The 26,869-nt window shown below is 39.0% G+C and overlaps 1 non-coding gene across 1 annotated transcript; it reads right to left on the reverse strand.

Annotated features, from left to right (window-relative positions):
* Positions 1-15,491: 15,491 nt before the first annotated feature.
* On the reverse strand, positions 15,492-15,593 carry LOC115283088. The gene has a single exon (XR_003904906.1). It is a non-coding gene; the product is annotated as a U6 spliceosomal RNA (small nuclear RNA).
* Positions 15,594-26,869: the final 11,276 nt, after the last annotated feature.

Raw genomic sequence — 26,869 nt, forward strand, 5'->3', positions numbered from 1 at the left:
GGTAAGAGGGACCACCAATTTTCAAATGAACTTTTCCCCAGTGAATCAGCACTTAAAGCAGTAACAAAATCAAAGTTTTATATGAAGACTTTAATTAAATTGTTTTCTTTGGAAGCATGTGAACATGGGAGTGATAAGATTTGTGGGCAGGAAAGCAGGCATGGATAGTCTGTTTTTTAAATTCGTGTTATAGTTCTCATTCATAAAAAATATTTTATTTTTTTAAATGTTTAGTTATTTATTTTTGAGAGAGAAAGACTCTCAAGCTTGACACGGGGCTCAAACTCACAAACCATGAGATTGTGATTTGAGCCGAAACCAAGAGTCTGATGTGTAACTGACTGAGCCACCCAGGTGCCCCTTATAAAAAATATTTTAGTCAAACCTGTTGAGGAAGTTAATTTTTAAAAAATGTGTGTTTATTTATTCAGAGATGAGAGAGTGGGGCAGAGGCAGAGAGAGAATCCCAGACAGCCTTCTCACTGTCCGCACAGAGCCCAGTTCGGGGCTTGATCCCTTGAAACGTGAGATCATGACTGAGCAGAAACCGAGAGCCGGACTTGGACACTTCAGCGGCTAAGCCACCCAGGCACCTTGAGGAAGTTAATTTTGATTTGTTTGCAGGGTAGCTTACAACGACAGTTTAAGTTCGTCTCTATAATAAACACAAAGGAAAGTTTGGTGACTTTTCACTGAGTTATGTGACTTTTTATCAAGGAATAGGAGTGAAGAGTAATTAGTATGCACATTTTGTTGACAGTGCCTGCTGAAGACCTAGTCGGAAAAACGGAAATTCCACGCCAGCCTCATTTGAAGTTTATTTTGTGCCTTTAGTACTGCTGTTCTTTAAATCAGCAATTGTGACGGTTCCTCAGACTCCTAGCCTTAATGCTGTCAAGTCTATTGTCTTAAGGAATTTAACTTTGCTGCTTTATTTCACAAAAGCAGCTGCAGGAGAGGATGGCCTTAGGTCAGTACTGGAGAACAAGTTGTTGTCTAAGGGGTGTCAGCATTTGTCATCTTACATGTTTGAGTATTCCTGCTATTTATTAGCTTTCAAACTCTATTTATTTATTTTTAAAATGTTTATTTACTTAGAGGGGGAGGGAGAGAGAATCCCAAGCAGGCTCTGCACTGTCAGTGCACAGTGATGTGGGGCTAGAACTCCCGAACCTCGAGATCATGACCGGAGCCAAAATCGATAGTCGGACACTTAATTGAGCCAGCCAGGCGCCCCAACAAAAACTTTAAAATCACAAAAGAGAATATAAAAATATAAGGTACCTAGCTAGATCAGGTAGGTACCTCTAGTGACAGGATGGATCAATAGAGTAAGGACTGCTCAGTAGATTACTGTGGTATGTGCCATAGCGCATTAACCTGGTTCTGTGCCTGAGTCTGCTTCCTGTTTCTCAGACTCCTTAGCTTAACGTTCACCACACTGCACACTTCAGTCATATGGAGCCTTTGGTTCCCAGGGGAGCTAGTATTAGAATCTAGCCAAATCATATGTTTTGTTGATCAAATTAATGGCTGAGTTATTTTAAAAATAGTTTTTTTTTTTTTTTTTGCTGTGCTCAACACTCATAATGAATATAGCTCTTACCTAAGTAAATTACTATTGGCTGACATAAAATGTATCAACATAGACCCAGTTTAATAATATATGTAATGTGTCTCTTCAGAAAAGCTGATATTTAAAAGTATGTGCATATGATTCTATACATTTTGAAATCGTAGCCAGTAATATTTATTTATTTATTTACTTATTTATAGTAATCTCTACACACAATGTGGGGCTGGAACTCAGGAACCTGAGATCAAGAATTGCATGCTCTTCCCACTGAGCCAGCCAGGCACCCCTTAGCCAGCCATATTTAGTTATTAGTTTTTTTAAATTAATTTTTAAAGTTTATTTGTTTATTTTGAGAGAGTGAGAGAGCAAGAGAGAGCATGAATGGGCAAATGGGGTAGGGACAGAGAGAGAGAGAGAGGGGAAGAGAGAATTCCAAGCATGCTCAGTGCTGTTAGTGCAGAGCCTGACAAGGGGCTCAAATGCACGATTGTGAGATCATGATCTGAGCTGAGATCAAGAGTCAGATGCTTAGCCCACTGAGCCACCCAGGTGCCCCTAGTTACTAGTTTGAATGCAAGACTGTTTTATTCATTGAGTAGTTGTAGTATCTAGTAGTTTGGCATAATAGGTGCCTCTAAAATTTTTTTAACTCAATCATGGGAATTTACATATAAATTTTTAAATTCATCTCATTTCATTTTATTTATTTTGAGAGAGATAAGGAGCATGAGTTGGGGAGGGGCAGAGAGAAGTGGGGAGAGAGAATCCCAAGCAGGCTGCATGTATGATAACAGCCTTGGGGGAGGGGCGCACTTGACTCCATCCCACAAACTGTGAGATCATGACCTGAGCTGAAATCAAGAGCTGAATCAAGATGCTTAAATGACTGAGCCACCCAGGGACCTGGGGAGTTTACTATTAATACAATAAAGAAGTTTCCAAGTTGAGGATATAGAGTTATTAGGAACTTTGAAATATTATTATTATTATTTTAAGAATGCTGGTCCTTTATTTTTATTTATTTTTAATGTTTATTTATTTTGAGGGAGAGAGACAGAGCACGAGCAGGGGCGGGCAGAGAGAGGGGGACATACAGAATCCAAAGAAGGTTCCAAACTTCTGAGGTGTCAGCACAGAGCTGGATGTGGGGCTCGAACTCACGAACTGCGAGACCGTGGCCTGAGCTGAAGTTGGACACTTAACCGACTGAGCCACCAGGTGCCTTAATAATATTATTATTATTATTACTATTTTAAGTCAGTAAACTTTTTCAGTAAATCCTTCCCCTGGCTTTTGTTAGGAAAATGTTCAAACATACAGAAAAACTAAAAGTGCATTGATCATCTGTATATACATGACTTAGATTCAGCAGTTGTTGTATTTACCTATGTATGTGTATGTGTTGTGTGTATATACATATACATATGTAAATACATACACTCAAAGTTAATATCTGTACACTTTTAAATTACTGAACATGTCAAAGTAAATTGCAAATGTTCTGACATTTCATCTTCGTTGGCTTGGTCAGGGGAGTGTGGGTCTCCTGATCTCAGGGTGGCTGATGAGCTCCAGCCCCACTTTGGGCATAGAACCTATTTAAAAAAAATAAAAGTAATTAAAAAAAATTAAACTTAACAAAGAGCATTCTACCACATAACCACAATATTATTTACACTGAGAACATTTTCTGGCATTATCTAATATTCCATTTGAATTAATTTTTAAGAAAATAATATATGTCTATTATAAAGATAAGTTAATATTTTCATAATTATCTAATTTCACTCATCTGGAAAGGAAGAAATAATTGTAGTTTAGATGCTTTTCTATCAGTAATTTAAATCTGAGACCTATAAGACTGAAAAGTTGGTTAGGACTTTTTATTTAAAACTAAAGCATAAAAATATGATGGATTATGTTTCCCCTTTGAAGCCAGGATACAGAAATTGAGAAACAAACCCTATGTTAAGTGCTTTCTCTAGTAACCTTTTTTTTAGACTTAATATATTTTCCAGGATTTCTTATCTGACTGCCTACTTGCTCCAGTAGGATTCCAGAACATGAGACTCTTTTATTTGAGGCTCTGCTGATTGGATTCCATATCTGAGATAGGTTTAGATTCTGTTATTGTTCTTTAAAATGTATTTTCACTGGCCTTTTCCTGAAGTTATTTTTAAGAGCTGGGAGGAAACTTCATAATCTTCTGGCTCTACGCTATCCCATTTCCATAGGTAGATAGAAAGATTAAAAGATACATAGATGATCAGAAAGAACAGGGACACTTGGAGTGGCTCAGTCGGTTGAGTGTCCGACTCTTAATTTTGGCTCAGGTCATGATCTCACGGTTCATGGGATGGAGTCCTGCACTGGGCTCTGTGCTGACAACACAGAGCCTGCTTGGAGTTCTCTCTCTCCCTCCTTCTCTGCTCCTCCCCTGTTCTCTCTCTCTCTCTCAAATAAATAAACATTTAAAAAAAATTTTAAAGATGCTTAACAACAAAAAAATAAAAATAAAATAAGAACAAATATTTACTGAGCCAGGCAGTGTTGTAGGCTCTGGGAATACAGCTACAAACAAAATAGACCAGGAAGGCAGCCTGTGCTTTTTTGGGAATTTATATTGTAATATAGAATAAACAAGCCAGCTACTGTAATTATAGATTGTGATAGATGCCACACAGTAAAGCAAAAAAGGTGGTGTAATAAAGAGTAAAAAGGCTGGCACTTTAGATGGAACAAACAAGTTTATAGAAAGGTAAGCTGCCCTATGCATGAAATAATTCATCTCATAAGTTTTTAGACCTGAAACTTCAGATATAAATAGTCAATTTCTCCTACCTTTTCATTTTTCTTGAAAATTCCAAAAAGTAAGAAGCTCTCATAAGTACATTTCTTCTGTTTTTTTTCTCACTCCTCATACTTCTCAGCAACGTTTGAGTCTTTTGGTCACTCCTTTGTTAAGAAATATCATATATACATATATAAGTTTTTATTTGAATTCCACTTAATTAACATACAGTATATATTAGTTTCAGGTGTACAATATAGTGATTCACCAATTCCACACAACACCCTGTGCTGATCACAAGTGCACTCCTTAGTCCCCATCACCTATTTCTCCCATCCCCTCCACCCACCTCCCCTCTGGTAATCATCAAGTTGTTCTCTGTAGTTAAGAGTCTGAAGGAACATATTGATTCTGTGACTTTGAACGCTCATAGTTTTCCCCTTTTCTTTCCTTCTTTCCTTCTTTCTTCTTCTTCTTCTTTCTCTTCCTCTCCTCATCATCTTTCTCTTCCTTCCTTTTCTTCTTCAAGTAAACTGTACCCAACTTGGGGCTTGAACTCACAAACCTGAGAATAAGAGCTGCATGCTCTACCAACTGAGCCAGCCAGGTGCCCTGGTTTTCCTCTTCTCTGACCACTCTGGATTCCTCTTTATTCCTTGGAATTCTTTCTGAGGTCCCCTCTAGTTCTTATTTTGTACACTGCCTCACTGATACTATTCATTCCTCTGGGCTTAGTTACCATTTGTTGACCATTCCAAAATATATATCCCATTTGTCCATTTCATAGATATTTGTAGAGCGCTGTGTGCCTTGTGTCCACTGGGGATACAGTGATGAGCAAAAATAAGTTTCTTCTCCCATGAAGCTGACAGCCTATTAGAAACTTTACGTCCAGATCTGTCTGAAGTTTCATATCCACATTGCTGGTGTTTCTTAGATATGAATGTCTCCTGACATGTCCAAACCTGAACTTTTCGCCCATGCTTGCTGTCTGTTCTCTGTGAGGAGTACCATTGTCTGCTTGGCCAGATAGCTCATTTCCATCCTTAACTCTTCTCTCTTCTTCATCCCCATTGCTACCTTCTTTTGTTTCCAGCTTTTAAATATTTTTTTATTTTATTATTATTTTATTTTGTCCAACTTTCAAATATTTCTGGATTCTGTTCTTCCAAATCCATTTCTGCTACTCAGAAACTGACTGCCAACATCTCTTGGCCTGAATCCAGACTCCAAAGAGGTGGGACTTTGTGCCATTAACACTGTCTACCAGTATTTGGCACAAAGAAAGCCTCCAGTGAATATTTCTGAAAAAATGAATGGGCAACTAAAACTGTCCCAAAGCTGGTCTATCTGCTTCTAGTATTGCCAGCCTATAAACTGCCCATCATGAAGTCTCTCCAAAGTTGAAATCTAATCAGATCTTTCTGTACTTGAAAGCCTTCAGTGGCTCTGTCTAAAGTTCTTGAAATGTCTAAAGTTCCTAGGATACAAGGCATCGTGATCTGGTTACTCCTTATCTTACCCCCCTCATCTTTTTGTTTTTGAGTGCTACTGAACACTTGGGAGATTGTTTGCAAATAGTGTTCTCTCCAGGCCTTCTAAAAGCTGCCTCTTTGCTTGGCACTCTGTTTCTCTTCTGTTGCCTGGCTAACAGTATTCATCCTTTTTTTTCTTTTTAAAAAATGTTTATGTATTTTTTGAGAGCGAGAAAGCGTGAGCAGGCGAGAGGCGGGGGATACCGGGCGGGGGGTGCAGAGGATCTGAACAGGCTCTTGCCGACAGCACAGCGACCGACTTGGGGCTCAGCGAACTCACGAACAATGAGATCATGACCTCAGCTGAAGTTTGGATGCTCAGCCAACTGAACCACCCAGGCGCCCCTAACAGTATTCATCTTTCAGAGATTTCAATTCTGGGATGCCTTTTATGAGCACCTAAGTATGGCTTGTGCCCATCTTCTATTGTCCCACAGCATGGCCTGCTTCTCCTCTCATATAGCACTTCCAGTGTTGCTGCAAACTAACTTATGGCTTTAATTCTCCCACTAAACTATGGGGATGTAGTAGGTATTTAATAGATATTTGTTAGTTGATTGGTTGGAGGGATGAATGTGCTAAAGGTCAAATTGCGAAGCCTAATTATTTAAAGTTCTCTTTTGTGCATTCAAGTTGTTTGTCCTTACCGTTGGTGCCAAGTTATGCTAAAACTTCCAAAAAATTCTTCAATGAGTCCTTTGACTTTTGTATATAAAGAAACCCCATGACTTCTGAGGATAGTTATTGCAGACACTTTACCTACATTGTCCTATACAGAGTAGTTATTCTAGAACTATTTATGCATTAAAAAAACTAAAATGTTAAGATTGTAGGCATTACTTCGGCATTTGCAAAGGTAGGGCTAGTGATCTTTTTTCATTTTTCATTACTAAAAATTTATTTTTTGTGTGTGTGTTTTGTTTTGTTCTGTTTTTTCTTTGTTTTTGGAGGAGGTCTAGGTGATTTTAAAAGTCCTGTTACCACCATGATTCTCTGATTATTTTAAACTTATTGTGGCTTTCTTTTGTATTTTAATTCATTTTAGATTCGTTTGAATTGCTGCTTGAGAAGTAAGTTTGTCTGAATAAAATTTTCACAGAAATGAAGGTTAAGTGCCCAAACTTAATTTTAACTGCTTAGAATCTTTTGATAGACATTTTTAATTCGGATACAGCAAGTAACAAATGAAATAGTAAAACATTTATTTTTGAAGAAAAGTTCATTCTGAAGAATAGTGGATATTCTATTTCTTGGGCAATGAAACATATTAGTTAAAAGCCTCTGCTAGGCTATTATGATATAAATAAAATTTCTAATTTTTTTTTAAATTTTAGAGCCACATGTATGTGCAAGCAGGGAAGAGTGAGGCGGGGAGGAAGAAACTTTAAATGTTTTTAAAATTTATTTTTGAGAGGGGCGCCTGGGTTGCTCAGTCGGTTGAACATCTGACTTCGGCTCAGGTCATGATCTCACTGTTCGTGGATTCGAGCCCCACGACGGGCTCTGCTCTATGCTTATAGCTAGCTCAGAGCCTGGGGCTTGTCTTAGGATTCTGTCTCTCCCTCTTTTTCTATCCCCTCCCTACTCGTACTGTCTCTTTCTCTCTCTCTCTCCCTCCCCCCCTCAAAAAATAAATAAAACACACAAAAAATTTATTTTTGAGAGAGCCAGCATGAATGGGGGAGGGGCAGAGAAAGGCGGGCAGAGGATCCGGAGCGGGTTCTGTGCTGACAGCAGCAAGTGCAACATAGGCCAAACCCATGAACCCCAAAAACATGACCCAGCTGAAGTCAGATGCTCAACCTACTGAGCCACCCAGGCACCCCCGAAATTTCTAATTTCAATGATCAAACCCTTAATTTGTATTTTCTTTCAGTTACCTGTTGCCCTAGCCTCATTTTTTGTTACTGCTACCTATTCAAAAACAAATACCTCTTAAAAAATTAAACAGGTTGCCTAGAAGTTGGAATCAAATAAACAGGCTTTTGTAAAACCAGAAGGGTAACTTTTTAAAAAGGCTCTTGTTTGTCTATGGTTCTATTCTGAAAATAGTCTACTTGAACTTGTTTGATGTGATTTGGAAAACATTTGACAGAAATTACCCACTTATTTGTGGCTTTGTTCAGTTTTAACTCTTTGAAGAATACTTTTATACTGAGATAGGAATTCATCTAGTAATTTACTCAGTGTTCACCATCTCAAAGCTAGCTGAGGGCCAGGAAGTGAACAAAGATTTCTAAATAGCTAAGATGAATATCTCAAAGTCTATGTAATAAAGTTCATGATCTTGGCCTCCTGAATAAACATTTAAAGGCAAAGTACTTGTTCATAGTATCCTTATTTAAAAAATATACTTATTAAAAATTTTTTTGATGTTTATTTATTTTTGAGAGAGAGATACAGAGCATGAGCAGAAGAGGGGCAGAGAGAGAGGGAGACACAGAATCTGAAACAGCTCTGTCAGCACAGAACCTGACACTGGGCTTGAACTCAGAATCATGAGATCATGACCTGATCCAAGGTCTGATGGTGCTTATTAACCAACTGCCCCCATAGTATCCTTATTTAATTTATTATTATTATTATGTTTTCATAGTATTTTCTTTTAAATAAAATAGTTTCTCAGCCCTCAACAGGTTATAAACAGCAAATTCAGAGAGGTATGCAGGTGCCTCAGTTGGTTAATCATCCAGCTTCAGCTCAGGTCATAATCTTGTGGTTGGTGGGTTCAAACCTCGTATGGGGCTCTCTGCTGGTGGTGGGGAGCCTGCTCAGGATTTTCTCTTCCTCTCTGCCTCTACCCCTCTTGTGCAGGCTCTCCTCTCTCAAAATAAACAAATAAACTTAAAAAAAAAGTAATACAGTGCAGTGGGCAAGGGGAAGGGCTGTGGGGTCAGATTGTCTTAGTTCAGGTCCTGGCTCTGGTATTTCCTAGCTATGTACTCATGGACAGGTTTCTTAATGCCAAACCTCAGTATCTTAATTGTAAATAGGGATAATAATAGTAACATCCTTATAGGATTATTGTGAGGATTATATAAGAAAAATGAGCTTTTCAAAGCTCTAGGCATTTGGTTAATAAGTACTAAATATTACCTGTATGTCTGATATCAACCTACCTATCTATCCATCCCCCTTATTTATTTGTAAAAGAGATGTTGATTAAACCCTTTGTGCCCAGACTTGAGGTACAAGAATGAATGGTCTAGGGTCTTGCCATTGAGGAGCTCATAGTCTAGTGGGAGAGGCCAATGTAAATAAAGTAGGGCAGCTTTACATAAGCATTTTTAAAAAGTCCTGTTTATAGAAGATGCTAAAAGCCTAACAATCTGAAGGATAGCTTTCACAGAGGCAGGGTGACATTTAACTGGGCTATATGTCATAGATCCAACAAAGCATGAGAGGCTTGGGGCACCTGGACGGCTCAGGTAGTGGAGCATGTGACTCTTGATCTCAGGGTCATGAGTTTGAGCTCCATGTTCAGTGTAGATTACTTAAAAATAAAATTTTTGAAAGCAACAACAATAAGAGGTTTGAAAGTGTGTAACATATTCAGAAAATTATAAAAACGTGACATTATATTTCCAGTATATTTAAGTGGTAATTATTAGTTTTCCATATGTTCTTGAAAATTGTGTACTCGTACTTCTGCCATATAGGGGGTAAGCAAGAATTGAGGTTTAACAGATAATCAGGAGTCAGAAATTAAGGGACAGGTATTGTCAAATTTGTGTTTTTATCTTGAAGGCATCATACACTATAATACAGCATGGCTTATAATCATAATTCACGGTGATTCATAATGATGCTTATCAACATAAGGTTGCATTTTATTTGATATGCTACATTTTAGGGAAATGAGTATGTATGAAATTCTAGAAACTTTTTTTTCTGTTATTGGAGAAACCTCATACATTTTATTTTCTGTAAGTAAATTTTATAAAACTTGTAATTGAAATATGTGATAGGTGATATGGTTTTGGGGTGATGGAGTTCAGAGCTGATGGCTAACAAAGAACTCTTGAAGACATCTTTGGTGCTTTGATTTTATTAAAGTGCGGGACAGGACACGGGGCAGAAAGAGCTGCAATAGGGTCGTGAAGAGTGGCTCCCTGTGTACTGTGGAGCTGGGGAGGCGGGGCGGGCGGGGGGGGGGTGTGTGTAAAGTCGAAAGGGAAGTTTCCAAAGAGATTTTCATATGCTAAAGTCACACTGATTACTGGGCTGTTGTCTAGCCAAGGTTGTTTTTCCTTCTAGCAGAGCATTAACATTCAGACAGTAGGGAGTTCCTGGAGAATTATTTTACTCAGCCTGTCAATGGGCTGCAGGTTACAAGGAAATATAATTTTATCTGCCATATCCATCTTGCCTTTGTTCCCCACATCACTGTGGTGGGGAGGGTGATAATTGAGGCTCCAGGAAACTGAGTCTATAGGTTTCTGGAGACTAAGCTATTGATAAGGTTGCCTTTTTCTTGTAATTTACTAAGATATTTATAAACTGAGACTCTATCAGTTTAACCATTTGTTTTCTGTTTCTTTTGTCCTTGTGCAGTCTGGAGTGCCTGAGTTATGTCACATGTACCTCGCTTGGTGGCCAGGGGTGGGGTGGGATGGGTAATGCTAGCGTGGTGGGTGGCCCTCAGCTTGCCTTATGCTCCCTCATCAGTAAGGGTGCCTGGGTGATTTAGTCAGTTAAGTGTCCAACTCTTTTTTTTTAAAGTTTATTTATTTATTTTGAGATGATGGAGCATGAGTGTGGGGTGGGGGTGCAGAGAAAGCGGGGGACAGAATCCCAAGCAGACTCCATGCAAAGCCCAACGCAGGGCTCAAACTCACGAAACTGTGAGATCATAATGTGAGCTGAAACCAAGAGTCAAGAAGCTCAACTGACTGAGCCACCCCGGTACCCCAAGTGTCCAACTCGATTTTGGCTCAGGTCGTGGTTTGTGGGATTGAGCCCCGAGTCAGGCTCTGCATGGACTGTGCAAAGCCTGCTTGGGATTCTCTCTCTCTGTGTCTTTCTCTACCCTTCCCCTGCTCACGTGTTTTTTCTCTCAAAAAATAAGTGAATAAACTTTAAAAAAGTAAAACAGATGTGATAAAAATGGTGTTTCAGCTTTTTCTTAATAATATGGTTATGAAAGACTACTTCATTTCTTAGTGATACTAATCAACTGATAGTATTAATGTTTTTGACTTTGAAAATTTTCATTCCTAGGGTGCCTAGGTGGCTCAGTTGGTTAAGCATCTGACTCTTGATTTTTGGTTCAGGTCATGATCTCATGGTTTGTGGGTTCAAGCCCCACGCCAGGCTCTGTGCTGACAGCTCAGAGCTTGCTTGGGATTCTTCATTTCCTTCCCTGCCCCTTTCTTTCTCGTTCTCTCTCTCTCTTAAAAAACATAAACATTAAAAAAAATTTTTTTCATTCCCTCAACAGACTGCATTTATTTAATTAGATTGACCAGATTTTTTTCTCTCTGTGAAAATTTCATATTGTATAGTTGTCAACATATTTTTTCCTTAAAAATCTTGGTTGTGGGGTGCCTGGGTGGCTCAGTCGGTTGAGTGTCTGGCTTCGCTCAGGTCATGATCTCACGGTTTGTGGATTCGAGCCCCGCGTCAGGCTCTGTGCTGACAGCTAGCTCAGAGCCTGGAGCCTGCTTCAGATTCTGTGTCTCCCTCTCTCTCTGACCCTCCCCTGCTCTCTCTGTCTCTCAAAAATAAATAAAAAACATAAAAATTTTTTAAAATAAACATTAAAAAATTAAAAAATTTTATTGATAAAATACACATAACATAAAATTTATCATTTTAACCATTTTTAAGTGCATAATTCAGTGGTATTAAATACATTAATTATTGTGCAACCATCACCTCCTTCCATCTCCAGAACTTTTTCATCATCTGAAACTGAAACTCCGTACCCATGAAATGTAGCTCCTGTTTCTCCCTTCTCCTCTCCCCTGGCAACTATAATTCTGTTTTCTGTCCTTATGAAGTTGACTACTTTAGGTACTTAATATAGATGGAATTATTTGCCCTTTTGTGTCTGACTTATTTTACTTGGCATGTTTTTAGGGCCCATCTATTTGTAGCATGTATCCTAATTTCATTTCTTTTTAAGGCTAAATAATATTCCATTATGTGTGAATACAAGTATATACAATCAGATATATAACTTGCTAATGTATTTCTCCCATTCAGTGGGTTGTCTTTTTTGAACTTTTTAAAAAGTTAAAAAAAAAAAAGTTTATTTAAATAATTTCTACACCCAATGTGGGGCTTGAATTCATGACCCCGAGATCAAGAGCCACACACTCTTTGGACTGAGCCAGCCTGGTGTCCCTAAACTAACAGTAGTCTGAATATTGGATATATGGATCAATCTCTCCAGAGACCCTGGGGAAGGGTCGCAGTTTCTGCTTGAAACGTGGGGCTCAAATTCATGACCCTGAGGACCAAGAGTTGGATGCTGTTCCAAGCAAGCTGGCCCTTGAGTTATTTATTTATTTTGAAAGAGAAGGAGGGAGAGGGAGGGGTAGGGGTGGGGGGAAGAGACAAAAGGAGAATGAACTGGGGAGGGCAGAGACAGAATCCCATGAGCCCACGGGGAGCTCGATCTCATGACCCTGAGATCATGACCTGAGCTGAAATCCATGGCTCCCTGAGTTACTTTTTATATATGGAGTTCCAGTTAATTCCTTTGCATGTGGATATCCAGTTGTCCCAGGAGCAATTGTTGATGTGACTGTTCTTTTCCCATTGAATTTTCTTGATACCATTATTGAAATACAATTGACCGGGGTGCCTGGGTGGCTCAGTCCGCTAAACCTCTGACTTCAGCTCAGGTCATGATCTCCTGTTTGTGGGTTCAAGCCCTGCATTAGGCTCTGTGCTGACAGCTCAGAGCCTGGAGCCTGCTTCCAATTCTGTGCCTCCCTCTCTCTCTGCCCCTCCCCCGCTCATGCTCTCTCTCTGTCTCAAAAATAAATAAAACATTAAAAAAAAAAAAAAAAGAAATACAATTGACCGTAAATCTGAGGGTTTATTTCTGGACTCTTAATTCTAGTCCATTGATCTATTCATCTGTCCTTAAGCCACTAACCCTGTCATTTTGTAATAAGTTTTGTTTACTGTCATTTTGTAATAAGTTTTGAAACTGAAGAGCATATCCTCCAACTTTGGTCTTTTTCTGGACTCTTAATTCTAGTCCATTGATTATTCATCTGTCCTTAAGCCAGTAACCCTGTTGTGGTTACTGTCATTTTGTAATAAATTTTGAAACTGAAAAGCATATCCTCCAACTTTGGTCTTCTAAAGACTAGTTTAGTAAAAGCAAAACAAAACAAAAACAAAAAATAAAGATTACTTTGATTATTCTGGGTCCCATATGAAGTTTAGGGTCAGCTTGTCAATTTCTGCAAGGAAGCTAGCTTGGATTTTCATAGAGATTTTGTTGAATTTGTAGAGGGGCAGAAGGAGACACAGAATCTGAAGCAGGCTCCAAGCTGTCAGCACAGAGCCTGACCGGGGCTTGAACCCACAAACCATGAGATCATGACCTGAGCCAAACTCGGATGCTTAAGTGACTGAGCCACCCAGGCCCCAAGTATTTGACTCTTGATTTTGTCTCAGAGAGCCCGATGAGGGCTCTAACCCTTGAACCATGAGATCATGACCTAAGCTGAAGCTGGAGACTTAACTGACTGAGCCACCCAGGCACCCCTAGTAGTTTATGTCTACTTAAGATATTTACCATAAATAAAAAATACAAAACATTGGGGCAGCTGGGTGGCTCAGTCGGTTAAGTCTCCAGCTTCGGCTCAGGTCATGACCTCATAGTTCGTGAGTTTGAGCATGGCATCGGCATCAGCTCTGTGCTGGCAGCTTAGAGCCTGGAGCCTGCTTCAGACTCTGTCAGACTCTCTCTCTGCCCCTCCCATGCTCATGCTCTGTCTCAATCCCTACAAAAATAAACAAACACTAAAAAAATGAAAAATACAGTACCTTAAAGATAAAGGTAAAGTCACCTTCTGGGAGGGAAGTGGTACTGGAAGGAGAATAAAGGTGACTTATGAATTTGGTGTGTATTTTATTTCTTGTTTGTTTTAGACGTTTTCTACAGATTATCTATAAATTATGTGGTATATTGCTTTGGGATTTTTGTGGGGGATAAATATTTTTTTCTCTAAATACTATTGCATTTTCATATAATTTTGTAGTTTATTCATTTTTTAGCTGTCTATGATGATACATACATCTATATCTAGTTTTTTTGTTTTAACTGCTGTGCATACCATCATATGAATTTGCCATATGCCATTATCCATTCTTCTACTGATGAAAGTTTTGAGTTATTTCCTGTATTGTATATTACTACATTATATACTATAAACACTGCTGCGTTAACGTTCAGTGGACATATAAGAGCTTCTCAGAGATACATATTTTAGAAATAAGATGCCAGGTTTTAGAATATTTGTAAACTTAACTAGATATGGCCACAGAGCTTGTCAGTGGGATGTAGTGATTTATATTCCAACTGGGAGTGTATAAGAGTTACTTTCCTGTATCTGCCAACACTTGACACCGATTTTTTAGCTTTAGTTTCTAATCTGATATTTGTGAAACAACCATTTATTTTAATTTGCTTTTCTTAGATCACTAGTGTGGTTGAGCATATTTTCTTATATTTATTGAGAATTCTACCTTTTCTGTGAATTGCCTGTTCAGTTTCATTTACTCATAACTGGCAACGACCTATGGTTAGATCAGAATTATACTATACAATGGCTTTGTAGTATTCCCTTATGATCATCACTGGGGGACCTGTAGTTAATTTTTATTTTATTTATTTAATTTTAATTTTTTAATGTTTATTTTTGAGAGAGAGAGAGAGAGAGAGAGAGAGACAGAGACAGAGTGCAAGTGAGAGACGGGCAGAGAGAGATGGAGACACAGAATCTGAAGCAGGCTCCAGGCTCTGAGCTGTCAGTACAGAGCCCCATGTGGGGCTCATACCTACTAAGGGTGAGTGAGATCATGACCTGAGCCGAAGTTGGAGAATTGACTGACTGAGCCACACAAGTGCCCTGGTTTTTTTATTTTTAGAGAGAGAGTGAGCACAAGGAAAAGGGGCAGAGAGAGAGAGAGGGAGAGAATCCCAAGCAAGCTCCACACTCAGTGTGGATCCCAACATGGGGCTTGATCTCATGACCCTTGGGATCATGACCTGAGCTGAAATCAAGAGTTGGATTTTCAACCGGCTGGGCCACCCAGACACTGCTGTACTTAATTTTTAAATTTTATTTTAAAGTTTTATTTATTGTTTTTTGAGAGGGAGCTAGCAAGGGAAGGGTGGAAAGGCAAGGAGGGAGAGGATCCCAAGCAGGCTCCACACTGCCTGCAGAGCCTGATGTGGGGCTTGATCTCATGAACCATGAGATCATGATCTGAGCTGAAACCAAGGGTTAGATGCTTAACCAACTGAGCCACCCAGGTGTCCCAATTTCATTAAAAAAAGAAAGAAAGAAAGAAAGAAAGAAAGAAAGAAAGAAAGAAAGTTTATTTGCAGTACAGTTAACATAAAAATATGGAATGCTTCAGAAATTTGTGTGTCATCCTTGCACAGGGCCATGCTCATTTTCTCTGTATGTTTCAGTTCTATGTGTGCTGCTAAAGTGACCATGGGGAACTGTATTTAAAAGAGTCCTAAGAGATGTATTATCCAAATGCAACATAGGGACTATGTTCGGATCCTGGCTATAAACATTTATGAGATAGCCAAGAAAATCTAAATGGTGACGGGATAGTCCCTGTTATTTCATTAAGGATTGGGAAATGCTGCCATTCTATCTCAATTATTCCTTCAGCGTTTTTACCTAATTTTCGTAGAAAAAAAGAAAGTCTCCCTTATCAACTGTTTAGTTACCCTAAGGTATAGTTTGTACAAAAAAGATAGGCTAGAGTGCCCTATTCTTCAGGCCATACTTTTATAATTTCTAAGAGCTCTTCCTTGTTCTTGCTCTTCCCCTGCCCCCACCTCTTTCTAAAAATATCCTGCTGTTGCGGTTTCACGGATGCAGTGAGTTTTCTCGGGTCTCTGAGTATATTAATTATAGTTTTCATTTGTTCCTGTTTTGTCTGTTTCCTCAGAGTCCCATTTTTTTCTGATAGTTTTGGTCTCTCTTTTTCAGGTTTGAGCTTCAAGTGCCTGATAACCCTTCATTATCCCTTCATGTTTTAAGCATGAGGCACTAAGAAAAGGAGGGCCAGAAGCTTTGTGGGTCTGGGAGCAGTGTATTGCCTATTGAGGACCCAGATTTCAGTATCCCCTGGTCCTACTTTTCAGAGATATTTGAGTTTTGCCAAGGAAAGATAGTCTCAGGGGAGGGGAGTGGTAGAGAAGCCTCGTCGTGAGAATCCGGGCGAGGGCAGGAGTGGAAAGAGGGCTGTCAGTATTGCTACGTGGTATGTCGATTTCTACTTAATTTAATTTATTTTCATTTGGCACCTCTTTGTTACCAGTATTTGCTTGTCCAGAATCTCTCAGAGTTTATTCTGAAAACACACTTCCTGTGTAGGTGGGCAGAAGGCCACCTGGGTGCTCGGGGACGGCCCTGGGGGTGTGTTAGGGATGTTACTGCTAACTTCTACGAGTTCTTTTAGACTTCCACTTTCCCCTCATTTTAGCCTCATTCTCACCCCAGTTCTCTAATTACATAGTTTTCATAATATGCATCTGTCATAATGTATTTATCCACTATCTGTTGATGGACATTGAATTACCTTCTGGTGTTTACCTGTTATTACAAATAGTGCTTCAATGAATATTCTTGTACATGTGCCTTTGTACATTATTTGATTAAAAATAATTTTTTTTAATGTTTATTTTTGAGAAAGAGAGAGAGCACAAGTCGGGAAGGGGCAGAGAGAGAAAGAAAGAGAGGGAGAGGGAGAGGGAGACACAGCATCCGAAGCAGGCTCTAGGCCCTCAGCTGTCAGCACGGAGTCTGATGTGGGGCTTGGACTCACAAAGTGCAAGATCATGACCTGAGCTAAAGTCAGACACTGAACCAACTGAGCCACCCAGGTGCCCAATAAGTGATTTCATAATAATATTTAACGTTTAATCAGTATTCACATTGTCTCATAAAAGAGGTGTTTTTTTAAAGATTATTTTATTTTTAATTTTGAGAGACAGAGTGCGAAGAGGGGAGGGGCAGAGAGAGAGAGGGAGACGCAGAATCCGGGCTCTGAGCTGCCAGCATAGGACCAGACAAGGGGCTTGAACCAACGAGCTATGAGATCATGACCGGAGCCAAAGTCAGACACTTGACCAATCGAGCCACCCAGGAACCCCATAAAAGTAGTTTTATAGTTGGTTGGGTTTTTTGGTTTTGTTTGTTTGTTTGTTTGTTTTGAAAGTAAGTTCTCTTGTGCCCAACATTGGGCTTGAACTCACGATCAAGAGCCCCATGCTCTACCAAGTGAGATGGCCAGGTGTCCCTAGTTTTAATCAGGATCAAATTAGATGGTTTGCATATTTACATTTGGTTTAATATCTCTTAGGTTTCTCTTAATATGTAACAGTTCTCCATTTCCAGCCCCTTGCTATTGAGTTTTGAAGAAATTGAACTATTTGGATTTGAAAAATCTCCACATTTTGGATTGAAGGGGGGAAATCACATCCTTTGAGCTTTGTTTTATATGGCGCATCCTCCTGGGATGCTTGGCTGGCTTGGGCAGAAGAACCTGCGCCTCTTGATCTTGAGATCGTGATGAGTTCAAAGCCCCATGTTGGGTATAGAGATTACTTAAATAAATAAATACCTTTAGGAAAATATGGTCTATTTCTTTATTTCTTAAAAGATATGCCATTGAAAAACAAATATTAACAGAATGTAACTGAATTTAATAATAATTACTTAATATAATGGAATATTTTACTTCACTCACTCTGCAGAGTAAATATGGGGATACTTAGGCTTAATCAGTTAGCCTTTTATTTGGTAGCATTATTTTTTAGACAACTACTGTAGTCAAAGTTACTATTTTAAAGGGCTTTTCTGTTTTTTGACTCTTGAGTCGTTACTCCAATTAGGAACAGTCTCAGGGTTTTTGTTTTTTTTTTTTTTTAAACTTCGTGAGCTTCGCTTTTCAAAGTATTCATTTGTTTGTTCTCCACAACAGTAGGGCACAACAGCCCCTATAGGCCATCTGGACTTGAAGCCATTTTGCTTCATCACAAAGCTTATTCTTTTTTAGATCCTGACATAAGTCTGTATTGTCTGTGGAGCTTTTTTTTTTTTTTTAAACCGTGTCTAGTTGCTCCCAGGAGAGTTCTGTCTCAAGTTATGTCAGTGCTGTTGGCTGATTAGTAATTGAGAGGGGAAAAGGGTATCTAGTGAAGAGGGATTTATCATACATGCTAAGAAAAGCACGCATGCATAGGCTTCTACACTCCCCACTCAACACTTTTTTGTTGGTAACAGAGAACGTAAAGAGGGAGCCAGTAAGCGGTACGGAGGGATATGCACCTCACAGCAACGTATCTGAGTGGGTCTGACAAACTCCTGTGCTGGAGGGGAGTAGCTAGAATTTTCCAAGGTTGGGTGCTTTTGTAATCTGAAAACCTGCACCTCTCCTGCCTTGATTTAGGTATTGCTCTAACCCCAGCATTTGCTAAATGTAGTCAAGGATGACCAACTTCATAAAGTTACTCCACTCCTAAGAAGTGAAGTCACATTTGACCAATTATGAATGCCCATAGGCTTCTGTTTTTAAAATTATATATATATGTGTATATATTAATGTTTATTTTTGAAAGAGAGAGAGAAACAGAGTGCGAGCAGGGGAGGGGGCAGAGAGAGATGGAGACACAGAATCTGAAGCAGGCTCCAGGCTCTGAGCTGTCAGTACAGAGCCTGACATAGGGCTTGAACCTACAAACAGTGAGATCATGACCAGAGCCAAAGTTGCTTAACCAAGTGAGCCATCCGGGGACCCTGCTTATAGGCTTCTTTTGAGCATTCATTTACTTTGTCTTTGAGCATGTATTTACTTTCCCCACCCGCTCCTTCAAAATGTCTCTAGCTGGGGTAAGGTCTCAAGTCCTGTAAAAATACTGCATTACATGCAAAAAGGAAATCTGGTTGTATTGGGAATTCTGTTGTAAGTACCTTTACAAGAAAGAATGACATCTACAAGATGAATCTATTTTGTACAGTCTTTCTAGATCCTTTTTGGGATGTTTCCACACTTCTATATCCTAGTGCTGACATACACCACCCTGTATTTAACCTTTGATTCAACAGATCTAAAGTAATGTCATGGCATATAGCTTGAATTGTATATAATTAAAGTGGAATTATCCCTTCACATTGACTTTCCTCTCTCAGGATCCTATTTCAGAGTATGATTTTGATTAAGTGCATTTAGAAAAACACACATAATCATTTTTGGTCAGTTTAATGGCAATATTAATGTTTAATATGGCAAGCTTTTCTAACCTGAAATGCAAATGAAGGTTCATGTTTAGCTTCACTACCATTGAAGAGGTATAGGCCTTCACTATGCATCTTCCCCCTTTCCTTTATTCTTTTAAAATATGTAAATAATACATATTTATTGTAAGAAAAAAGCCCAACAAAGCAGTTTTAGACTACTTATGGATGAGGGCTATGAAAAAAGATAAAATCACCCTTAATTCCAGCACTGCTAAATAGCCACTACGAGCATTTTAATATAAGCCTCCAAATCTTTTCTTTTGCTTATTTATTCCTCCAGTTTATACATTTAGGATCATACTGGATATAACAAAGTCCTTAAAGAATATAAGAAAAATAACACCCTTCTACATTCCTTAACGCCTGCGATCCATGTTGGTAACCTACAGGTGGGTTGTACTAGTTACATTCCAAATAATGAGGTAACTTATTTACAAATAAAAATCCTATTTGTACAGTTGCATTGATATTAAAAATCAATTTTAGGGGTGCCTGGGTGGTTTAGTCAGTATCTAAGCATCTGACTTAGGCTCAGGTCATGATCTCGAGGTTCATGAGTTCAGTCCCCAAGTCAGGCTCTGATGACAGCTCAGGGCCTGGAGCCTGCTTCAGATTCTGTGTCTCCCTTTCTCTCTGCTCCTCTCCCCACATGTGCTCTGTCCGTCTGTCTCTCAGAAATAAACATTAAAAAAAAATCAGTTGTATTTATATTACTTTTACCTACTTCCTTTGGTGGTGTTTGTTGTTGTTTTAGTTTTTCCTAAATTCCAGTTAACCAGTTGATAATGCAGTATAATATTAGTTTCAGGTATACAGTATAGTGATTCGACACCTTCACACATCACCCAGTGCTCACCACAAGTCTTACCAAGTCAGTTTATTGGTTTGCGCCCCCCCCTTTTGTTTTGCCCTTTGCTCATTTTGTTTCTTAAATTCCACATATGAGTAAAATCATATGGTGTGTGTTTCTCTAACTTACTTCATTTAGCATTATATTCTTTAGCTCCTCCTATGTTGTTGCAAATGGCAAGATTTCATTCTTTTTTATGGCTGAATAATATTCCAGTGTATACATATATATCCCATCTTCTTTATCCATTCTTCAATTGATGGACTGTTGGGCTATTTTACAATTTGGCTATTTTAGTTTTGTTTATCCCAGATAAGCAATACCACCAGTTCACCATTGGTTAAACCAGAAATCTGTTGTCTTTCCTGATTTTTCCTTCTCTCTTCTCCCTCACATTCATTCAGTCACCAATTCTGTATATTTTACCTCCAACAAATTCTCTTGAATTCATCCTCCTCGCCATTCTCCCTGCCACTGTTAATAATCCTCTCTCATTTGCACTACTGTGGTGACCTTTGGTCTCTTTCCATTTACGCACTCTGGTTCCCCTTTCAGACTCCCTCAGCTCCCTCCCTTGCATTTCCCATGTGGTCTCAGATTGACCTATCCAAAGTAGAAGTGGGGGTCAGTGTCTCTGATATGATCTAGTATTCTGCAAGGCCTATGGGATATGGTCCTTAATTTTCCAGCCTCATTGCCAGCCATCCTCTTTAACTTGTCTCTAAGTTTGGCCATTCTGGATGTCCTTGATTTCTTTTAGCCTCTCTTTGCTTGATGAGCTTTTGTTAATTTTTCAGGTCTGAGCTTAAATGTCTCAGAAAGGTCTTCCCAGAGTCTCTTAAAGTATGTTAGTCCCCCATTTTACACTTCTCTTTTTTGTTTTTCAATTTTTAATCTGTTTGTTTATAATGTTTCTTTATTTTTGAGAGAGAGAGAGAGAGAGAGAGCATATAGGGGAGGGACAGAGAGAGGGAAACACAGAATTTGAAGCAGACTCCAGGCTCTGAGTTGTCAGCACAGAGCCTGACGTGGCCCAAACCCACAAAGTGTAAGATAAGGGAGACAGTGGGCTTGGCACTGACAGCAGAGAACTTGATGTGTAGGGCTCGAACTCACGAATCGTGAGATAATGGCCTGAGCCAAAGTCGGACCGACTGAGCTACCCAGGCTCCCCTCTCCCCCATCATTAGTATTTTAAATGAGGGTGGCAGCTGTACATTTCCAAACCAAGATGTAATACTCATTTAAAATTGGGATTTTTAGGAACAGAGAGAATTTTAAAAGATTTCTTTAAAAGGAAACATTCACTATTTTTATAAATGGCAGAAAATCATTCTTGATTTCTTGTAGACCTTGAGGATGCACTAAATTTGAATGCAGTTTTATCTTTCATGTATTTATTTATCTTCCAGAGGAAAGGATCTGTTTTCATAAGATTCTCAAAAGAGTTAATGATTCTAAAAAGCTTAATTTAAGATTTGCTGTTTAGAATAAGAGCGGGGGGGAAAAACACATACACCCTTGGGAGAGATGGCAGTTCGTTTTGTAGTCTCTAAGTTTATCTGTTTTAATTTGCTTGAAGGAAAGGCCTGGCATTATGTATTTGCTTTGGAATATTTTCATTATTGCCAGCCCCTTCCTGTGAAGGGAAACTGCAGAAACAAGAGATTTATATTTGAGATAAATAGCCCAGCCAATCCACGAACTGTCACGTCATTTTGGGGGAGGGAGGGAAATCTCTCTTTCTTCTGCCATATTTACTTGAGGTGTTATAGATAGAAAGCTTCAGTAATCATAATAAAATGTGAGCAGCACTGTAACTTGAATCATCTAGGTAGGTCTAAGTAATGCTCGCAGAGTAAGCAGATAGTAGTGTAGTGACTGCTAAACAGTTATGGATTATTCATGACCTTCTGTAGCCAAACTGGGCCGCTGAGAAACAAAGCAGACGTGAAGCTGTGTGTTCCTGATATTTCTTCTATCAGGAGTTCTGAATAGGCAGTATAGTGGTAAAGCTTTTTTTCCCCCAGCTTTATTGAGAAATAATTGATATAAAACATTAGGGAAGTTCAAAGTGTATAGTGCAATGATTTTTATTTATTCATTCATTTAATGTATTTATTTTATTTTGAGAGACAGAGAATGAGAGTGAGTGGGGAAGGGGCAGAGAGAGAGGGAGACACAGAATCTGAAGCAGTCTTCAGGTTCTGATGCAGGACTTGAACCCAGGCACTGTGACATCATGTCCTGGGTTGAAGTCTGATGATTAACTGACTGAGCCACCCAGGCGCCCCTGATGATTTTTTTAAAAGTGTTAATTTATTTTGAGAGAGAGGGCTGGGGAGTAGCAGAGAGGGAGGGAGAGAATCCTATTCCACATTCCGAGCTGCCAACACAGTGCTTGATCCCACCAACCATGAGATCATGGCTTGAGCCGATACAGAGAACTAGATGGCCAACCCATTGAGCCACCCAGGCTCCTTTATAATGACTTGATATATGTATATATTGCAAAATGATTACCACAGGTAAGGTTAGCTAACATCATGTCACATAATTACAGTTTTTGTTTTTGTGGTGAGAACTTAAAAAATCTTAGTGAGTTTCAAATGTATATAGTTCAGTGGTGTTATTATTTATAATCACCATTCTGTCCTCAGAACTTACTCATCTTATAACTGAAGTCTGTGCCCTTTGGCCACCTTCACCGTTTTCCCCTACCGCCACCCCCTGCCCCTGGCAACTACCAATTTGTTAGTGCTAAAGATTTTTGTTAGAAGTTAGTAGCACATCATTTTAAATGTTACTTGGTAAACATCTACTACTATATGTTCTTTAAAACAGCATTTTATTCGTAGTACAAAAGAAGCCTAAAATTTCTGCTTACTTAACCCAGATACAGCAGTTCAGTTAGCCAAGGGAGCATCATTTTCAAAGCAGGCCAGAAAATAATTACATTTTCTTATTAATTCTTTGTCTTTGCTTATATCCCCTGGCAAAATGTTGAAATAATTCATATGGACTTTATCACCCACATCCTGTTAGATAGCTACTGCTTTTCTGTTCAATGTAACCTTTATATCTTCTGTTTGCATTCAGTTTGTAGCCACCGGACACCTTCGGAAGGTAGGGATGGGGTGGTACAGACACCATGTGCCTGGCACAGAGTAAATAGGAGACCTTTAAAAATTTTTTTTTAAATGTTTTAAAATTGATTTTATTTTTAAAATTTTTTAAAATGTTTATTTTTTTGAGAGAGACAGAGCATGAATGGGGGAGGGACCAAGAGAGAGGGAAACACACAGAGTCCAAAGCAGGCTCCAGGCTCTGAGCTGTCAGCACAGAGCCCTACACGGGGCCTGAACTCATAAACCGTGAGATCATGACCTGAACCGAAGTCAGACGCTTAACTGACTGAACTACCCAGGTGCCTGTTAAATTTATTTTTGAGAGAGAGAAAGACACAACGCGAGCAGGGGAGGGACAGAGAGAGATGGAAACAGAATCTGAAACAGGCTCCTAGCTGTCAGCACAGAAGATCCCACCAACTGTGAGATCATGACCTGGGCTGAAACGAAGAGCCAGATGCCCAGCCCACTGAGCTATCCAGGTGCCTCTAGGAGATGTCTTTTGAATGAATGAATGAATGAATGAATGCATGACTTTGTTCAGTTGCCTCTTTTCTTACATTTAGTATAACCTTTACCCCTTCTACTTAGGGTCATATTTAGATTAGTATTCTGGAAAAGCAAACAATGGTTGTTTGAGCCTTCCTAGAAGCTTCACAAATATGGAATATGTTGATAGAAATGAATAGAGCATGGGTGCTAAATGTGTGGTTTGTGGAAGGACGTAAGGGATCCCGGATTCCCTGAGAAAAAATAGGTAGAATTCAGGATGGGTGCAGGCATTTTTTCTGGAAAAACATGGTTCATGGATGGGTCTATGGACCTTCCAAAGATCAGGAAAATGTTATCCAATAAAAGGAAATCAAATGGCTCTTGAGGGAAAGTGGATGACTATATTAGGGTTCTTTCAGCTTCTTGTGATAGAAACCATCTCAAACAAGCTTATGTAAAATAGGAATGCATCAGTCTATGTAAGAGAAAAAATAAAAATGACTGGAAAATGCTGGCTCCAAGAACTACTGAATCTAAGTCTTAAATAGTACCATTGATGAGGATTTTATTCCTCCTTGCTCTTTGTTTTCCTTTATTATTGGCTTTATTTCTCAGGCTTGTTCTTTCCATGTTTTGGAAAAAAGATGTCCCTCAGCAGCTTAAGCCTGCTGATAAATTCTTAGAGTTTGCGATTCCAGAGGAAGAGAGGTAGTGTTCTTTCTAATAACTGGCAGGCATCCTGAAGAAGAGTGGCCTGTCTGGCTCGAGTCCTGTGCCGCCTCTAGGGAGATGGAGTCGTCACCGATGGAATTGTGTGGACTGCAAAATTAGCAGAAACTGGAGAGAAGTGACACACTGTGTGCAGACAAGAAACAGTGTCCACTATATAGTGACTGAAAGGTTTCAGGACAGATAATTAAGTAATAAGCAAATTTTATATTAAAGCTAGGGCATATTTAGTGGTATCTAAGTTTTCTTGTGAACTATACATTTTTCTATATGGGCTTCAGTTTTTTACTTGCAAAGTTTTTAAAATTTTGTTTATTCATTTATTTCTTAATCAAATATTTGAGCTATCATTACATCATTGTTTATACTGGGAATACAGCAGCAAAGAAAACAAAAATCCCTTCATGGAGCCTACATTCTAGTGAGGCAAAACAGATAATAAGTAAGATAGTTACTGAAATTTGCGGTATGTTAGATGAGAGTAAGTGCTGGAGAGAAGAAAAGCAGGGGGAAGGAGGGAGTGCGTACTGCAGTTTTAAATACCACATGGGAAATCTTAGAAGGTGACATTTGAACAAAGATGTTAAGGAGGTGAGGAAGGAGCAAGACAATTGGATATGTGGAGGAAGAGAATTCTAGGCTGTAGGTAGCAAGTGAAAAGGTTCTTCAGGGAAGCTTGAATTAGGGAATGCGAGGGAGGTGGGGTGGGGAGAGGAAGTGTAGAAGAGGATGTCAAAAAGCAAGAGTGTGGTAGATTGTGTCGTTCCTGGGAACCTGTGGTAAGGACGTTGGGAGAATGTAAATGATCTGAGGATTTTGAGCAGAGGGATAAACTTTTGTTTTTTTTAATGTTTCTTTATTTTTGAGAGAGAGAGAGACAGCATGAGCGGGGCAGGGGCAGAGAGGGGGAGAGAGAATCTGAAACAGGCTTCAGGCTCCAAGTTATCAGCACAGAGCCCTACGTAGGGCTCCAACCCACAAACTGTGTGAGGTGATGATCTGAGCCAAACTCGGATGCTTAACTGACTGAGCCACCCAGGCACCCCGAGCAGAGGAGTAAACTGATCTGACATATATATTTATATATAATTTTTTAAAGTATTTAGTTATTTGTTTAAGTAATCTCTGCACCCAGTGTGGGACTTGAACTCGAGACCCTGAGATCGAGTTGCATGCTCTACCAACTGAGCCAGCCATCTGACTGACTTTTTAAAGGTTCATTCTAACTACTCTGTTGAGAACGCATTGTAGAGGCAACGGTGGAAGTAAGGACATTAGTTAGGAGGCAGTTGCTGTGGCATTAATCCAGGCAATAGATAATGGTGGAGATGATGCCAAGTAGTTGGATCTGAAGTTAGAGTTGATAATAGATTGGATATGAGGTGATAGAGAAAGAGAAGAATCAAAGCTGATTCAAGTTTTGAGTCTGAGCAGTTGACCATAGTAATTACACGAGCTAGGTAAGACTAAGACAAGTAAGCTTTGACATGTTAAGGTTAAGATGCTTATTAAACATTCAGATGAAGTTATTCAGTAGGCAATTGGACATGTAAATCTGGAATTGAGGTCTAGGCTAGGGACTGTAGTAGAAATTTGGAGGTTGTCAGCATATAGTTAGTATAGTTAGCCATAGAACTGGATCAGATCATCAGGGAATAAGAGTAAACAATGAAGAATAAAAGTTGTCCAAGGACTGGGCTTGAAAATGTTAAGAAATTGGGGAGAACAGGAAGAACCAACAAAGAGGACCAGAAGGAAAAGCCAGTAAAGTAGAAGGAAAATAAAGTCCTGGAACCCAAATTAAAAAAAAGTTTTAAGGAGTGAGTGATCAGATGTCAAATGATACTGATAGTACAATTAAGATGAGGTCTGAGATTTAGTGATGATCTTCTGGACGAGAACAGTTTCAGTAAGTTGAATTTGATTGGTGAAGTTACTTCCTGTAAGTGCTCTTTTTCTCAGGAATTTAACTCCACAGTTCAGATAATCTAGAATCATTAATCAAGCAATTGTTGAACAAATATTGACACGTCATCATTCTTTCATTTTCCATTTCTTGTACATGTTCTGTACAACAATATGTAAAGTGTTGTCTAACTCAGATGCATATGCAAATATACTAATGAATTCATAAATTTGAAGTAGGATATATGTGTTTTCTTTGGAATGCTTATTATATGAAGTGGAAGCACTTCTTAAACTATTTTGTAATCTTTTTCCTTCTATATTTGGACATTTTTATAGAGAAACTAATCAA

The sequence above is a fragment of the Suricata suricatta genome, chromosome 17 (genome assembly GCF_006229205.1).
Source record: "Suricata suricatta isolate VVHF042 chromosome 17, meerkat_22Aug2017_6uvM2_HiC, whole genome shotgun sequence".
NCBI classification, from domain to species: Eukaryota; Metazoa; Chordata; class Mammalia; order Carnivora; family Herpestidae; genus Suricata; species Suricata suricatta.